Raw genomic sequence first — 18,258 nt, forward strand, 5'->3', positions numbered from 1 at the left:
ATATCTTTTTCAGTGAAGGAAGATAAAAACTGGAGCCAGTGGCTTCTCAGAGTCCCTTCTCTACAAGTTTAATACCTATTCTGGCTCCTGTTAAGATGAATTCAATGTGAACAGAAAAAAAATCAAATCAAACCTACTAAATAAATTAGAGCTATTGCTGGACTTCCCAACAGCTCATATACTATTGCTCTTTGATGCTATTACAAACAACTACACATGTCACAGATGTCAAAAATATCAAGACAGATGTCAAGGATGCTTTCACCTTTCACATCTTATATACAGGCCAACACATACATATGGATTTTTCTATTTCATTTATTTCTAATTTGATTTATTATTTCCTTTCATCTATTTTTTTTTTTAGTGTTCTTTGAGATAGGAGATTAGGTTGTTTCTTGAGTTCTTTCTTGTCTTTATTTGATGTGAGTCTGTATTGCTATATACATCCCTCATATTACTGCTTTAACGGTGTCTCACACATTCTGGAAGTGGGTGTTCTCATTGTTGTTGAACTCAAAGTATTTTTTAATAGTTTATTTTTACATCATTTTGTACATTTTTTTCCATCTCAATTGTAATCCCCGAGGGTTTCCCATTACCATGTCACCCGTGTGCCATCACCAAAATCCTGTGCACTCCCCCCCCCCTCATTTTTGATCCCACTCCCCACTCCACCCCCACAAAATGTCTCTGGTATATGGTTGTTCATTATTTTTGTTATTTTCTTGCCTGGTCCATTATACTCCTGCTATGAAACCATCTGGTATTTTTCTTTCTCTTTCTGGCTTAGAACTCAAAGTATTTTTTAATTTCTTCTTTGATCTCCTCTGTAGTCCAGTGATCTTCCAGTAGTATGGATTTCAGTCTCCATGATGTGGGAGGGTTCCGTGCTTTATTTCCATGGTTTACTTCTAGAGAAACACACTTTTAATGCCTTTACAATCAGAGATGATAATTGGAATGATTTTTATCTTAATATATCTGTTGATGTTTGTTGTCTTGTGATCCAATATGTGACTGATTCTGGAGAATGTTCTGTGTGCACTTGAGAAGAATCAGTACTCAGATTTTTTTTTTTGGTGCAGTGTCCTATGCATGTCTGTATGTCTGTTAAGCCCATGAGGTTTAGGTCTTTATTTAGGGCTTTAGTGGCTTTATCATTTGTTTATTGATCTGTCCATTGGTGAGAGTGGAGTGTCAAAGTCTCCTGCTATATATGTATTTTCTCTAATATCTGTTTTCAGAGCTGATAATAACTGTCTTATATAAGAGCTGATAATAACTGTCTTATATATTTTGGTGTGCCTTCATTTGGTGAGTATAGGCTGATGAGTGTTATATCCTCCTGATGTATTGTCCCCTTGATCATAATGTAGTGACCATGTTTGTCACTTTTACCATTTTTAGTTTGAAGTCTATTTCATCTGATATAAGTACAGATTTTTTTGTGTGTCCATTTGCTTATAGGATTGTTTTTCCAACCTTTTACGTTCAATCTCTGTTTATCTTTAGATGTTACGTGTGTTTCTCTAGAGAGCAAAAGATTGGATTTTGTTGTTCAATCCAGCCTGAAATCTTGTATTCTATTTTCTTATAATGGCTTTAATATATCTTTTTCAAGAAGAGGGGATTGGTATAATTTTAAGAGTCTTCCAGGATCTTCTAAAGATCTCCAGCTTCCAGGGCGGGCAGTATTCTGCCTTCTAGAGGTCATTTGGAGAGGTTTCATCTTCCTGTTACCACTAGGAGGAGATATTCTGTATATATTTTATCTTCCAGTCAAATGCAATATGGTATGAAAGTAATCACTATTTCAAAAGATTTCAGTGGTAGATATATAGTCTATCACCATACACAGATCCATAGGCTAGACTTCATGGAAAGGGATTGTGTTAAAATTTAGTAGTTTAAAATACAGACATATTAGACAAGTGCTCTTAGATGTTTATCCAAGTGAAATGAAAACTTAAGGCCACACAAAAACTGCATGTAGATCTTTATAGCAATCTTTTTCATAATTTCCAAAAGCTATAAACAATCAATATGTCCTTCAACAGAAGATTAAACATCTTTACAGCATAATGTTATTCAATGATAAAAAAGGAACTATTTAGGGCCCTCATTGGTGGCACAAGTGGTTGAAACACAGCACTATGAAGCTATCCATAGCCAGCAGAACAAATTTGATCTACATGGCATAGCAGACCTTTCCTGTCCTGCCCACTGCTCCCCTCAGCAGTATATTTCAGTCAATCTGCCTGTTCTGCCTGTTCCTACTTTGTCTCTAGTAAATCCTCTCACTCCCCCCCCCCATACTGCTGGCCTGTACTTCAATTCTTGTATGCCAAAATAAATAAATATTTTTTAAAAAAGGAACTATTTGAAAGAAGTTATTGATTCACATGACAACTTAGATGAGTCTTAAATGCTGTTTTCTAAGAGACATAAGCCATATGCAAATTGTATGATTCAATTCACATTATACTCTGGATAAATGTAAAATCATGGGAATGGAATATACATCAGGATTTTTCAAGTGTTGGAGAAGGGAAGCTGGTTGATAATGAAGGGACTACACAGGAGTTTTGAGAGTGAGAGAACTCTTCTGTATGGGTCTATGGTGGTAGGTATATGATACTATGCTTCTGTTAAAGCCTACAGAACTGTAATTCAAAAAGAATGAAACTTAAAATATGAAAATTAAAAATAATCAGAATGTCAAGGGATCCAGGGTGGCATGTAGACTATGACAATGATCCTAACCATGTTACAAATGTGTGACATAACTGCACAGAGATAAAGTTAATTTAACTTTGGATAACTGTATTTTGACTGGAAATCATAAGGATAAAAAGAAAAGAACAAGTTGTTAAATACTGCTCTAATTGGTAAATATGCACCTTATGGGGTACGACTGAACAATTCTGAAACAAATAAGTAAATGGATATAGGTTAGTAGAAGCCAGGTTGGTTACTATTAGAGAAGGAAATTGCAGAAAAATAAAAAAGGAAGGATATAATGAATGCTACAGTACTAGGTTAGCATTGGAGACATCAATATGAGCTCATGTTTAACTTAATATATATACAAATGAATCATAGATAGATTAACATATAAGCTAATCAACATACAGATATAGAGAAATAATTATGGATATGCATGTGTACTTGGGTTAGTAAAAACATACATCACCTAGTTCTGTTCAATAAGAAAGCACAGAAGTAACAGCCAGTAACAATGACCACTCTTAGATCTTGGTTGCTAAATATTATTCTTGGATAGAAGACTTATAAGTGTACTTACAATTCCCTATTTTAAGTCTAGGGAAGAGAAAATGCAAGATGAGCCTGGAGTATTTTCTAGTGCCAGAAAATAAGGAATTACTAAAAAGATAAAGGGAAGGGGGCTTTTCAAAAGGACACAGGAATCATTCTGAAAGAATTATCAGTGGTTAAAGCCAGAACAATTTGAACAATAAAATAAGTGATGTAGGATGGAATTAAAATTCAAAGTATAAAATAAATATATGTGTTATACATATAGATAAATGATTGAATAAAAAATAGTGGAGAAGAGGCTGATCTTACTAACAGACAATTACTAGTAACATATGTAAATATTCTCCTTTCTAGGAGAGAAAGTCTGGATGTGGACTTATTTCCAGAGACTAGAGATTGGAAAAAGAAAAATAGTAACATTAATCATGTGATTAAAGTTATTAGTGAAAATCTTGTTGATTTATTATGCATCTTTTGATATATGAAATATGAATATTTGACATTGATGTGATTAAAAGGACAATCTAATTCTGTTGTATTCTTCTTTAAAACCAATAACCCAGTGTAATCATGAGAAAAGCACCAGACTAACACAAATTTAGGGGCATTATGCAAAACATATGACTAGTACTCTGCAAAAATACTGGTTAGGAAAAACTGAGACACTATTACTGATCAGGAAAAACTACAGACATATGATGACCAAATGCAATATGGTAGTCTTGACTGGATCCTAGCATTAAAAAAAAGGACATTAATGGAAAAACTGGTGACACCTAAAAGAAGTTTGGAGTTTAGCTTCAGCTTAGTTGTAACATACCATTGTTTTTTTCTTAATTTTGACAAGCAATAATGTAAGACAGCAACATTAAGAGGAACTAGGGGAAGAGTATATGAGAACTCTGTACTATTTTTGTAAACACAAAGTAAATCCAAAATAAAATCTTTGAAAGTTAAACGATATGGAATAGTTGGAGACTTTGATATCTTACTTTCAATAATGGATAGGAAAAAAAATAAACAAAAGATCAGCAAGGAACAGAGTGTTAGTTCTTTAAATAGGCAATATCTATCAGATTTCTCCTTAATACAACCAGGGAGGAAGAATAGTCTTTTGAAGGCAGGGTCTAACATTATCTGACTATGAAACCTTGATCCAATTCTTTTTTTTCAAGTTTATATTTCCATCTGTACCATGAGAGGTTGAACCATATGCTCTTCTGAGGCTCTTTCAGATCTACCCAGTTACTTTTTAGGTGTGTAGGAGGTAGCAACAAAGCCCAAAAGCTCCTCTTGGGTTTGATTAACAATACCAGCTGCTTTACTAACACAAGCTCAAAGCAGAATATTCTAGGCAGGTTCCAGTCATGAACAGTCCAAGAGAGATGGGTTCAGTAAAGATGGAATGATGCATGGCACAAACCTCCTTTCTGGGTAGGTTTCCTACTTTCAAAGTTAGTGAATGGATGGGATGACTATATGTAAATATACAAATATACACAGTATACCACCCTCAAAACTAGAGGACTAAATGGCCATCTCATGAAACTGCTAAAAGACTTCCTGGCCCATTCTAGCCTGCCTATAGCCTACGAGAAGAGATGGAAAATAAACCTAAACTCCAATGGAGATTTCCAAGTCTTATTAACCTATATGGGAATTAAGGACTGTCACACTTAGAAACACATGCCATTTCCGCTATCATTATTATTTTTTTTTTTTTTAAAGATTTATTTGCTTATTCACACAGAACTGGGGCACAGGCCAGAGGCTCAGGGACGGCGAGAGGCCTCACCAGAGACAGAGTGGGGAGCAGAACAGGCAGACCGACGAAGCACACTGCTGAGGGGAGCAGCGGGCGGGCCAGGAGAGGTCTGGCCCGCCACGTGGTCTCCTCCGGGGCAGGCGGCAGGCGGGAATCGAACTCATGCGGAAGTGGCTTCAGACTCTCAGTGCTGTGCTTCAACCCGCCGCGCCACCAGGGAGGGCCAACCGCTATCATTATTTTTATCTGTGTTTTAACCCAACAGCTTTTATTTTTCATTCTTCTTAATCAGGATTTTCAATAAGCCTAACTATTAGTGTGACAAACAACCTGAGAAATTCTGGCTTTTACCTGAAGTTCATGGTTTTTTAAGCCAAAGGGACTTTCTGCAGAAGATGGTTCTTAGGATTGAATCTTGTTTCCACCTTTGCGTTCAGATAATTTTAATAATGAGCAAGGAGTACATGTGGGCTTAGCTATTACACCAGGTTTTTATTTCTTATTTTTAACACTTTTCCCCAGTACTGTCAACAGAGAAGATAATAGCTTATCTTCTGATGATAGATAATAGGTTTTTAAATATTAATTTACACACTTCTTACCAAAAAGTAAAAAAAAAATTACAGTTATTCCTGCTATTAGCAAATCCCTATTGGGGGACCTCCCTGATGGCATAGGGGTTGGGGTTAAGTTTCAGCACTATCATCACTACAGCCTGATTTTGATCTCTGGCCAGGTTGCTAACCTATTTATGGCATAGTAGATCTTTCCAGGCTTACCTGCTGCTTCCCTTAGCAGTGTATTTGAGTAAATCTGCCTGTTCTGTTCCCTGCTGTCTCTGGTGAATCCTCTTATCCCCATGTACCTCTGGCCTACATACCAGTTCTTCTATGCAGTCAATCAAGTTAGAATTTATTTATATAAAAAATAAAAAGTCCCGGGGTCCTCCTGGTGGCGCAGCGGGTTAAAGCACTGCAATAAGAAGCTTAAGCCACTTCCGCATGAGTTTGATCCCCGCCTGCCCCAGAGGAGATCCACATGGCGTGGCAGACCTTTCCTGACCCGTCCTCTGCTCCCCTCAGTAGTGAACTTCGTCCATCTCTCTGTTCTGTTCCCCACTCTGTCCCTGGTGAATCCTCCCACCCTCCACATCTCTGGCCTGTACCCCAGTTCTGTATGAATAAATAAATAAATCTTAAAAAAAGTCCCTATTTATGGTAACTTAAAATATAGTCTCATTGCCATTCACAGGGTAAATGGAAACATCAGAGACATGCTTGTAAGAGAAGGTTAAAGAAAAGTAGAAGTGAAGAAGAAAAAAGAAAGGATGGGAAGACAAGAAGAAAAATAAAATAGAGTAAAGCAGGAAGAAAAAGAAAGAAAAAGATAATTGTGGAATAAGAAAGCAGTGAAGAAAAGCCTAAATTTGCCACTGATTTTTACATTTATTCAGTAATAATGCTATAGACCTAAGGATATTTGTTGCTAAGCGTGGAAGAGATTGGATTTCGATTGTTATAAATGTGTAGAGGAAAATTTTTATAAAGGCTTCAAGGAAGGTCTGGGTTTCTCATACAATGAGTCCACCAACTTGTTCTCAATCCAGGTGCAGGATCTTAACTGAATAGAGAATTAATGATGGAAAGTTGTGCTAGTTTCAGAGTACAGAAGCTAAATAAGAGTCAAATATTTCTGACCTCTAAAGATTACGTAGCAAGACCCCTTTGCTCTTGCTAATATGCACAGCAGCAAACTTCTCAAACCAAGGGATTTGGCTAGCCACAAACAATAAAAAAAACCAGTAAAACATTTTATATTGATAAAATAGTTAATTCATCAAGAAGATAGAATAATCTTAAACACATACATACCTACCTTCAGAGCCCCAAAACATATGAAGCAAAAAACTGACATAATTGAAGGGAGAAATGGACAGCTATATAACAGTAGTAGGAGACTGCGATATTTCACTTTCAATAATGTATAGAACAACTAAACACGGCAGAATAACTAAACAGACATTTGAGCATATTTCCACCTTTCACTTGCCATTCAAGTTTAAATAAGTTAATAGTGAGGAAACAGAGGATTTGAATGACATAGCCAACAAGATCTAGCAGAAGTATAGAGAACACTAGACCTAACAAAAGCAGAAAACACAATACTTTTTAAGTGCATATGTAACATTCTCCAGACATGTTAGGCCACAACACAGTAGTGTCTCAATAAAGCTAAAAAGACTGAAATCATAAGTATCTTTTCTAACCACACTGAAATATTAGAATCAAAAGTAGAAAACTATTCAATAGAGACAAATACGTGGAAATTAAAAAAAAAATCAAATAACCAATGGCTTAAAAAGGAACTGACAAGGGAAATTAGAAAATATTTTGAGATAAAACCAGAAATATACAAAACGTTATGGGATACAGCAAAAGCAGTACTCACTTGAAAATCGATTGCTGAACATGGCTATATTTAAAAAGAAGAAAGATCTTAAATCAATAACAATGGATTATAACTTAAAGAACTAGAAAATGAAGAATAAATAATAAAGATTAGAGTGCAGATAAATGGATTATAAAATAGAAAAACAAAAAACATCAATAAATCATAAGTTGGTACTTCAAAACTATCATTACATTTATAACCCATTAGCTAGACTGATTAGGAAAGAAAACAAGACTCAAATTACTAATATAAAAAAATGAATGTGGAGCCATTAATACTAACCTTACATAAATAAAGATGATTACAAGAATATTATGAACAATTATATGCCAATAAAGTAGATAAACCAGTTAAAGTAGACCAAATTCCTAGGAATACACAAAACTACCAAATTGACTTAAGTAGAAATTGAAAATTTGAACAGATATAAAACAAGACATTGAATCAGTAATCAAAACCCTTCTAACATAGAAAAGTCCAAGATCAGATAGTTTCACTGATGTATTTTTAAAAAAATTTATTTATGCTTATAGAACTGGGGTACAGGCCAGAAGTGTGGTAGGTGAGAGGGTTCAGAGAGACAGAGTGGGGAGCAGAACAGGCAGATCTACTGAAACACACTGCTCAGGGGAGCAGCTGGTGGGTCAGGAGAGCTCTGCCATGCCATGTGTGTTAGCTCCCTGGCTGGGAATCAAACTCATACTACAGTGGCTTTGGAGAGCTTCATAATGCGGTGCTTTAACCTGTTGCGCCACCAGGGAGAGCCCGTCATTGATGTATTTTATGAAACATTTTAAGAAATAATACCAATTATCCTCAAACTCTTCCAAGATTATAACATTGTCAAACACATCCTAAGAGCCAGTATTATTATACTATCCACGCCAAAGATATCACAAAGAAGAAAACTATACACCATTAACTCTTATGAATATGATATAAAAGTATTGAAATACTTGGAAGCAGAATCCAGCAGCATAATGAAGGCACAATCCACCATGACTTTTCATAGTTGTTAATACTGAATGTTGAAAATATTAAGTGAGATAATGCATTTAAAGTTCAGTGCTGGGCCCTCCATGGTGGTGCAACTATCTGCAGCCACTGCAAGCATGAGTTCGATCCCCAGCCAGGGACATGATGCACATGGCACAGCAGACCTCTCTTGCCTCACCCGCTGCTCCCCTCAGCAGTGTACTTTGTCAGTCTGCCTGTTCTGCTCCCCACTCTGTCTCTGGTGAATCCTCTCACCCCTGCACCTCTGGCCTGTACCCCAGTTCTGTACGAATAACTAAATTTAAAAAAAAAAATAAAGTTCAGGGCCATTTTTAACAGTTTGAGGAACCTCCCCACAGCTTCCAGCAATTCCACTCCTAGGCATCTACCCAAAGGATACAAAAACATTAATTCAAAAGGACACCAGCACCCCTATGTTTACTGTAGCACTCTGTACAATAGGTAAGCTCTGGCAGTAACTCAGATGCTTAAAAGTAGATGACTGGATAAAGAAGATGTGGTATATTTACACAATTTAATATTAATCAGAAATCAAAAAGGATAAACTGATGCCCTTCACAGCAACATGGGTGGAACTGGAAGGGATTATGCTCAGTGAAATAATCTAGAATGAAAAAGAAATATATCGAAGGGTCAGAAATCAGAAAAAGTCAGGAATCAGAAAAAAAGTAATTATAATAAAGTAAAAATCAAAATTATCAGGCAACTATAGATCAGAGACATTCTGTAGGGGAGGAGAGAAAAGGACTAGGACAGGGGTGGGAAGAGCACAAGGGACTATAATAATGGTGCACAGATGAATTGATAGTGGGAATTTCATGAGGAAATCATACAGTGTACAAAAATGAAGGATGATGTAATGAATATATTAAATAAATAAATATAATTTGTATAACAATTGAAAGCAAAAAAAGAAAAAGTCCAGTGCCTGTCACCAGTGAGAATGGCACATATTAACAAAATTGGCAACAAGTGCTGGCAAAAAGGAACTCTCCTACACTGCTGGTGGGAGTGCAAATTGGTCCAACCACCATGGAAAGATGTGTGGATTAATTATTTAAAATGGATTTACCCTATGATTCAGCAATTCCATTCCTAGGAATCTACCCAAAGGATGCAAAAAAAACATTAATTTGAAAGGAAAACTGCACTCCCATATTTAATGCAGCACTATTTACAACAGCTGAGATATGGAAACAACCTAAATGCCCAAAAATGTATGACTTGATCAAGATGTGGCATATATATACACAATACAATACTATTCAGCAACCAAAAAATAAATAAATAAATAAACTCATGCCATTTGCAGCAACATGGATGGAGCTGGTGGGGATTATGCTCAGTGAAATAAGTCAAAAGGAAAAAGAAAAATATTGGATGGTTTCACTTTTGGGGGGAATATAGGAGAACCAAATAAGAGACTGGGGAAAAGAGAAAACTATCAACTATAAATTGAAGACATTCAGCAGGGGAGGGGCAAAGAGAGGAAATGAGAACAGGGGAGGTAGGAGCACAAGCGACTATGGTGATGATTCACAGGTGACTTGGTGGTGGGAATTTTTTTTAAAGATTTATTTACTTTTGCATACAGAATTGGGGTACAGGCCAGAGGTGCAATGGCAGTGAGAGGTTTCATCAGAGACAGAGTTGGGAGCAGAGGAGGCAGAATGTTGAAGTACACTGCTTGAGGGAAGCAGCTGGAGGGTCAGGAGAGGTCTGCTAAGCCATGTGGTCACCTCTGAGGCAGGAATTGGACTTGCACTGAAATGGCCGCTGCTAGCTTTGCAGTGCTGTTCTTTAACCCACTGCACCACCATGGAGGGCCGGTGGTGGGAATTTTATGGGGACTACATCTGAAAGTGAAGCATAGTGATCTGAGAGAAGCAGCCTGGGGACCTTAGTAACAACCTTTTGCTCAGTTCCTGCTATGCAATTTAGTCCCTGATAGGAATCTTGCTTCAAGTTAGACCCGTACCACCATGAGGCAGGATGGCCTGGGTGGGTCCCATGACTACTGACCCTTTACTCACCCTTGGTATGCAACTATACGACTCATTACTTGGTATGTAGCCACGTCATATCTCACCATGTACAGCTACCAATAAAAACCCACCGAGGATCTTGTAGAAGCTCAAAATGTACATAGCCCCTCGACTTTCTACAAGGAGGCTCCAGCTTAGGGATTCAAATCCGCTGAGTCAGCACTGGTGCATAAAACCTGCTTCTGTTAGCCCTGGTGTCCATCTTTCCTTTGTGCCATATAACATTTCTGTTGTATTGGTCAGGAAACCAGAGATGATATATTCACCTCTCTTGACCCCAAGGAGATTAGACAGGATGCTGGGGGAGGCTGACTGACCCTTCTAGTGGCTACCCATTCAGTTGTGCCAGAGGAAACTAGATTTCCCTGATGCTCTGTGGCATCTCCTGGGTGCAATGGAATCCATGGAGCCAAGAGCCAGGTACAGAAGCCTGCCCTCCATGGAAAAAGCTTTTTTAAAAAGGATGAAGTAGGGCCCTCCCTGGTGGCGCAGCGGGTTAAAGCACTGCACTGAGAAGCTAAAGCCACTTCCGCATGAGTTCGATTCCCGCCTGCCCCGGAGGTGACCACATGGTGTGGCAGACCTCTCCTGACCCACCCGCTGCTCCTCAGCAGTGTGCTTCGTCGATCTGCCTGTTCTGCTCTCCACTCTGTCTCTGGTGAATCCTCTCACCCTCCGCATCTCTGGCCTGTACCCCAGTTCTGTACAAATAAATAAATAAATATTAAAAAAAAAAGGATGAAGTAGAAAAACCTAGGTCCAGAGGTCCTGCCCTATGTGGCAGAAGAGGAGCCTGATCACCTCCCATGAGTAACCTGAGTAAACATAAAATTATGGTGAAACTGTGACTCCAGAGGGTAAAACATAGAGGGTGGAGATATAAGTGAATCACCCAAGTAACTGTAAGGGAAACCGTGACTCCTAAAGGGTAGAGGGCAGCGGTGTGAGTGTAGCAGTGTAAGCACTCTTTATGTGAATGAGACGTGGCTGATAAGCTGCAGTGCAAGTGTGGAGTTCTGTCCTGTGGTTCTGGGGTGACCTCATATGGCTTAGGGTGACCCCCACATGGGGATCCTGATGTGGGATTATAATGTTTCACCAATGCTAAGAAGTACCTCAATTCTCAAGAGGGAAGTAGCCAGAAAAGGATGAAGCAAATCTATTGAGTGAGTCCGATTACTGGGTGGAGTGGACGTACAACAAAGCAAGGAAACATCAACACCACTAGGGTACATATTATGTAACTTTAAAAAAGGGTTTTAAGGATTATGATGGTATTAAATTGTTTCTTGAGAGATTGTACACTCTCTGTAAAATTAATTGGGTTAAGTTTTGATTGGCATGGACGTCTGAGGGATCACTAGATAGCCAGATAGTCAAGAGTTTACAGAATGGCCATGAGCAACCCAGATCACCCAGACCAAGTTCCGTATGTAGCCTCCTGGTTTACTATAGTCCTTTCCCAGCCACCATGGTTAAAAATTCAGAACAATCTTCTGTTTTACAACCTCTTGAATGGGAATGCAAGGTCCTTGTTGCAAAGTCAAAGCCTTCTCCAAGACCCCTAACCCTACAAAAGCTTGTGAAACCTGTCCTTTCATCCACTGATGATGAACAACTGCCACCATATGCCTTGGCACGTCTTAGGACTCCCTTGTATCCTCCTCTGCCAGCCTCCCAGGAATCCCACCCGAGACAGCCCCAGGAATCCCACTCAAGAGAGCCCCATCTACTTACTTCATCTGGATCTGAGTCTCAGCTGTTTCCTGGTGGTCCCAACTCTCCAGAGCCACTGGTTCTTACACCCCAGGTTGTAAAACCCAAGTTTAGACTGCAGGGTGTGGATAGCGAGTGTCTCCAGATCCTCTTGAGAGAAACTCAGGGACCAGTATGTTACAAGCCAGATGGGACTCTTCAAGGTAGACAGAGGTTATTCCAGCCCTTTTCTACCACGGACCTGCTAAACTGGAAAAACCACACACCTTCATACTCAGACAAGCCCCAAGCTATGATCAATCTCATACAGTAAATTTGTGTTGGAGGCCACCCTATTAAGTTTTTGGTGGACACAGGGACAGAACACTCTGTAGTTACTCGTCTTGTGGCAACTGTATCCTCACATCTAACCACCACTGGGGTGACTGGAGACCGTGCCCAATAGCCCTTCCAAATATCTCGTACTTGTACCTTGAGTGGACATCAAATTAACTATCAACTTTTTTTTTTTAAATCAAAAACAGTTTATTTTTAATTTTAGAGTAAGAATTAATAGACAAGCATGTTTTGTGTAATTTCAGAAGAAAACACAAGTTTGAATAGCCCTAATGAAAACTTCTCATCATAGCCTGAAATTGTCCTCCTCATATATCAGGCACAAAGTTGAAATGGACCTTGTCCTCTTCAGTACAATTTTTTTTTTCAAAAAAAGCCAGATTGAATATTTACACCATATATTTATTATAACTTAAGTAGCCACATACTGTGCTTATTTGGGGTCATAGAAAATGTATGAGTCTATTCATCTCTTTTTCACTTTTAAAATTATTGATATTGATATAATTTTTTATAACAGTTTATTTTTACATCATTTTGTACATTTTTTTGTCATCTCAATTGTAATCCCCGCGGGTTTCCCATCACCAAGTCACCCATGTGCCATCACCACAGTCCCGTGCACTTCCCTCCCCACCCCCCCATTTTTGATCCCATTCCCCACTCCACCCCCACAAAATGTCTCTGGTATATGGCTGTTCATTATTCTTGCTATTTTCTCACCTGGTCCATTATACTCCTGCTACAAGCGAAACCATCCGGTATTTTTCTATCTCTTTCTGGCTTATCTCACTAAGCATGATCTTTTCCAGCTCCATCCAAGTTGCTGCAAAAGACATGTGTTTCTTTCTTTCTTTTTTCTTTTCTTTTTTTTTTTTGTTAACCATCAACTTTTATACCTCCCTGATTACCTACCTAGTCCCCCTCATGGGAAGTGACTTACTGTCAAAACTACAAACTCAGATACCCTTTGATACTTCTGGACAAGTTATAATGTCAATAGGCCCAACTAGAGCTAAGATTCTTTATTTACAAGTACCTAGAGAGGAATGATGCCAGCTATTCTGCACTCTAAAGACACTGCCTGAGCTTCTTTTTCACATTCCTGGTGTTTGGGCTGAGGACAACACACCACGACTGGCTAGAAACATTCCTCCTGTTATAGTACAGCTTAAACCTGTTCCCCTAAAACAACACACCATCCTACACCAAGCATGCCTAGGTATTTCATCTCACCTGGAAAACATGTACAGTTTGGAATTCTTACACAGTGCCAGTCCAGGCAGAATATCCCCTTGCTGCCAGTAAAAAAGGCGGATACTGGAGATTACTGCCCAGTCCAGGACTTGCAGGCTGTAAACCAGGCACCAATAAATATTCACCTGGTAATGCCAAATCCCTATACACTCCTGGGGCTCATCCCCACTGAAGCTAAAATCTTCACCTGTCTAGATCTAAAGGATGCTTTCTTCTACATCTTCTTAGCCCTGGAGAACCAGCCCTTCTTTACCTTTTAGTGGTAAAGCCCTAGTTCTAATTTTTCAGGAATAATTAACATGGGCACGGCTGCCCCAGGTGTTCAAAAATTCACTAGGCCTTTTCAGTATTGCCCTTGTTGGAGAGCTAGCCCAATCCCTATCAAGTCACCTCAGTTGTGTCTTACTCCAATATACTGATGACCTCTTGGTTGCCAGCCCCACCCAGGAAAATTGCTTATAGGAAACCAAAGGATTCCTGTGGTTATTGTGACAGGGTGATAAATGTTTCAAAAAAGGAGGCCCAGATCAATCAAGACATAGTTAAATACTTAGGACTCCACATCTCACAAGGACAATGGCTGCTAGGAAATGAGCGCAAACAAGTAGTCTGTAGGTTGCCTATTCCTAAGACATGCTGTCAGGTCCATGAGTTTCTTGGAATAGCAGGTTTTTGCTGCATCTGCATCTCCAATATTTCAGTCTTGGCAAAACCCTTCTACAAAGCCACAAAAGGTGGGGAAAAGGGTACTTTCATGTGGACTTCCCACCAGGACAGGGCCTTTAAGGAATTAAAATGGGTGCTTTCAATTCTTTAAAATTGGACAGGCCCTAGCCTACCAAATACTTCAAAACCACTGTATCTCTATGTGCATGCAAGAGCAGGCTCAGCAGTGGGAGTTCTAACTCAGCTTCTAGGCTCCTGGAATCAGCTGGTTGCTTATCTATCAAGACCTCTTGATAGTGTGGCTACAGGATGGCGTCTTTGCCTAAGGGCATTGGACACAGCATTGCTAGTAGCAGAGGCAGATAAGCTCATTTTGGGATGACAAATTACTGTTGGGGAGCCACATGAAATGTTAACATTGATGGATTATAAAGAACATTATTGGCTTAGTAATCAATGCATGACAAAATATCAAAGTATCTTCTGTGTGAAAAATCTATGAATTCATTTAGAAATGGTCAACACATTGAATCCAGCTACTCTCCTACTCACCACATCTGCCCCCCACAGACCATGATTGTATTGAAATAATGGATGAAGTTTTCTCCAGCCAGCCTGACTTGATTGACTGCCCCTCATCACAAATATGTGGAATATTTTACTGGCAACAGCAGCTTCATTCAAGATGGTGTGAGACATGCAGGATATGCAGCTGTGACACTCCAGTCTGTCACTGAGGCACATCCTGGGCCTCCAGGGACATAAGCACAAAAAAACTTTGCATTGACAAAGGCTCTTCAATTAGCAGCAGGGTTACAAGCCAGTATCTGTACTGACTTAAAATTTGCATTCAGCACTCCCCACATACATGGTGCCTTATACAAGGGAAAGGGGTTCATCAATGTAGGAGGTAAGACTTTAAAATAAAGAGAATTGATATTTGGACTCCTTGAGATTGTATGGGCCCTCAAACAGGTTGTAGTCATGCCACTGCCATGGGCACCAAGACAATTTTATTATCAGCAAGGGAAAGAGGAAGGCAGACAAAGAGGCCAAATGAGCAGTCCTGGAGAATTCCTTGCCATAATACATACTGCACCACACTTGTCCTTCCAGTTTTTCCTCTACTGCTACTGGCCCCTTGTCTGGAATGAAGTCACCATTATTCCCAACAAGAACAGGAATGCCTGGCCATTCAGAGCTAGGGCATAGAAACAGTTGCAAAATGAGGGAGGGGGTGGTTTGTAATACTGGCAGCATGGGCTGCATCTGGGAAATACACCAGAGGACTCATTTTGGGAATGAGACTTTAGAAAAATTACATTTTGGACATAAAAACATTGATTCAAAAGGACACCTGCACCCCCATGCTTATTGCTGCTCTATTTATAATAGGGAAGACATGGAATCAACCCAAATGCCCCAAAATAGAAGACTGGATTAAAAAGATGTGGTACTATACACAATGGAATATTACACAGTGATAAAAAATGATACACTCATGCCTTTTGCAGCACATGGATGGAGCTGGAAGGGATCATGCTTAGTGAAATAAACCAGAAAGAAAAAAGAAAAATACCAGATGGTTTCACTCATAGCAGGAGCATAAGGGATCAGGGGGGAAAAAAGAGAGGCAAACAAAGGTAGTAGAGTAAAAATAAAAACAATGAACAACTATAAACCAGACATTTTATGGGGGTGTAAGGAAGAATGGGATCAGAACTGGGGTGGGAAGAGTGTACTGGACTGTGGTGATGGCACACAGGTGAATTGGTGGTGGGAACCCCATGGGGATTACAACTGAGATGAAAAAAATGCACAAAATGAAGACTGATGTTATACACACACACACACACACACACACACACATATAAATTTTAAAAAACTTTAAAAAAGAAAAATTATACACTACATACTTCTTTATTTCCAGGTTGTTGGTACTTACTAGAACTGCCTGTGTATGTTGTGAGGTGCATACCAAAAATAATCCATGTCAAGAGTTTCAAGTACTTCCCCAAGTTCAACCCATTGGAAATACCCCATTTGAAGTCATCCAAGTGGATTTTACTGAATTATCACAAGTACAAGGAAATCGGTATTGTTGGTCATGGTATGTACATATTCAGGATGGCCTGAAGCTTATCCTAGCTAAACTGAAACAGCTTTGGAGGTGGCCAGAGCCATTCTGAAAGAAATTATCTCAAGGTATTGACTTCCCTTTTCAATAAATTCTGATAATGTTCCTGTGTTTGTGGCAGATACTGTCCAATTGGTAGCATGAGGGCTTGGAATTACTTGGAAACCACATACCCCATATAGGCCCCAAAGTTCAGGTAAGGTTGAACAAATAAATAGGACTCTCAAAAACTAGCTAGAAAAACTGTCAGGGGACGCAGTTGCACTGGGACCAGGTATTACTCATGGCCTTATTCAGAATTTGGTATAGTCCTAACAAATATACAGGCTTCTCCCTCTTTTGAAATTTTCTATGGATGCCTCTCCCCCCAATTCAAACCCTGCAAGGTGACCTTAGATAAGCTAAAAAAAGTTAGTATTGCCCAAGATGCTGAGGGCACCATTCTCTGACAATTATATTACTGGGTATAGAACAGCTCCCTGTCAGTCTCGTGGGTCCTGTACATCCTTTTAAACCTGAAGACAATGTCTGGGTTAGAGTGGAACCTGCAACCTCTTAAACCCAATTGGCGGGGTCCTTTTATTGTCAATCTGTCCACCCCCACAGAATTAAGGGAGCTAAGGTGACTCAGTGACTTCATCACAGTAGGGTCAAACTAGTGAAGCCGGACCAGGCTGTGATGTCTCCACATTGTACAATACATTCATGGACTTGTTCATCTGACCAGCAAAACTCCCTTCGACTGACTCATTGTTGGACTGGTGACAAAACGTCCTTGTCGAGCCCTGCTCTAGTCACAACCAGAAGTGGACTAGTCCATGTGCGGCTGAAGCCTGAGGACATCAGGATATGGCTCCCTTGATTTTTCTTTTCCCATCTTGGGGTATCTCTGGTTGGCTCTCCTTCCTCCGTTTCAAGATTCCCCTAGCACTGACCCCAACATATTACCCCCATGTGATGCTCCAGCTCCCTTGCCTCTTAACCAACCACTAAGTTGCCAGGAGAACTACAGTGATAGTGGTGTTTTTCAATAAATAAAAGAATTAAAGGGGGGAAATGAAGCATAGTGATCTGAGAGAAGCAGCCTGGGGACCTTAGTAACAACCTTTTGCTCAGTTCCTGCTATGCAATTTAGTCCCTGATAGGAATCTTGCTTCAAGTTAGACCCGTACCACCATGAGGCAAGATGGCCTGGGTGGGTCCCATGACTACTGACCCTTTACTCACCCTTGGTATGCAACTATACGACTCACTACTTGGTATGTAGCCACGTCATATCTCACCATGTACAGCTACCAATGAAAACCCACCGAGGACCTTGTAGAAGCTCAAAATGTACATAGCCCCCCGACTTTCTACAAAAGGGCTCCAGCTTAGGGATTCAAATCTGCTGAATCAGCACTGGTGCATTAAGCCTGCTTCTTGTTAGCCGTGGTGTTCACCTTTCCTTTGTGCCGTATAACAAGAGGAGAAAGCAAACTACAAAAATTAACAATGATGTAAATTATGCATACAGAAATAAATAGGAAAACAGTATAGGGTTCAGTTACTGGGATGTGTAAGTACAAGGAGTACTGAAATAACAT

This window comes from Condylura cristata, unplaced genomic scaffold (assembly GCF_000260355.1).
Source record: "Condylura cristata isolate star-nosed mole 26May11 unplaced genomic scaffold, ConCri1.0 scaffold00019, whole genome shotgun sequence".
NCBI classification, from domain to species: domain Eukaryota; kingdom Metazoa; phylum Chordata; class Mammalia; order Eulipotyphla; family Talpidae; genus Condylura; species Condylura cristata.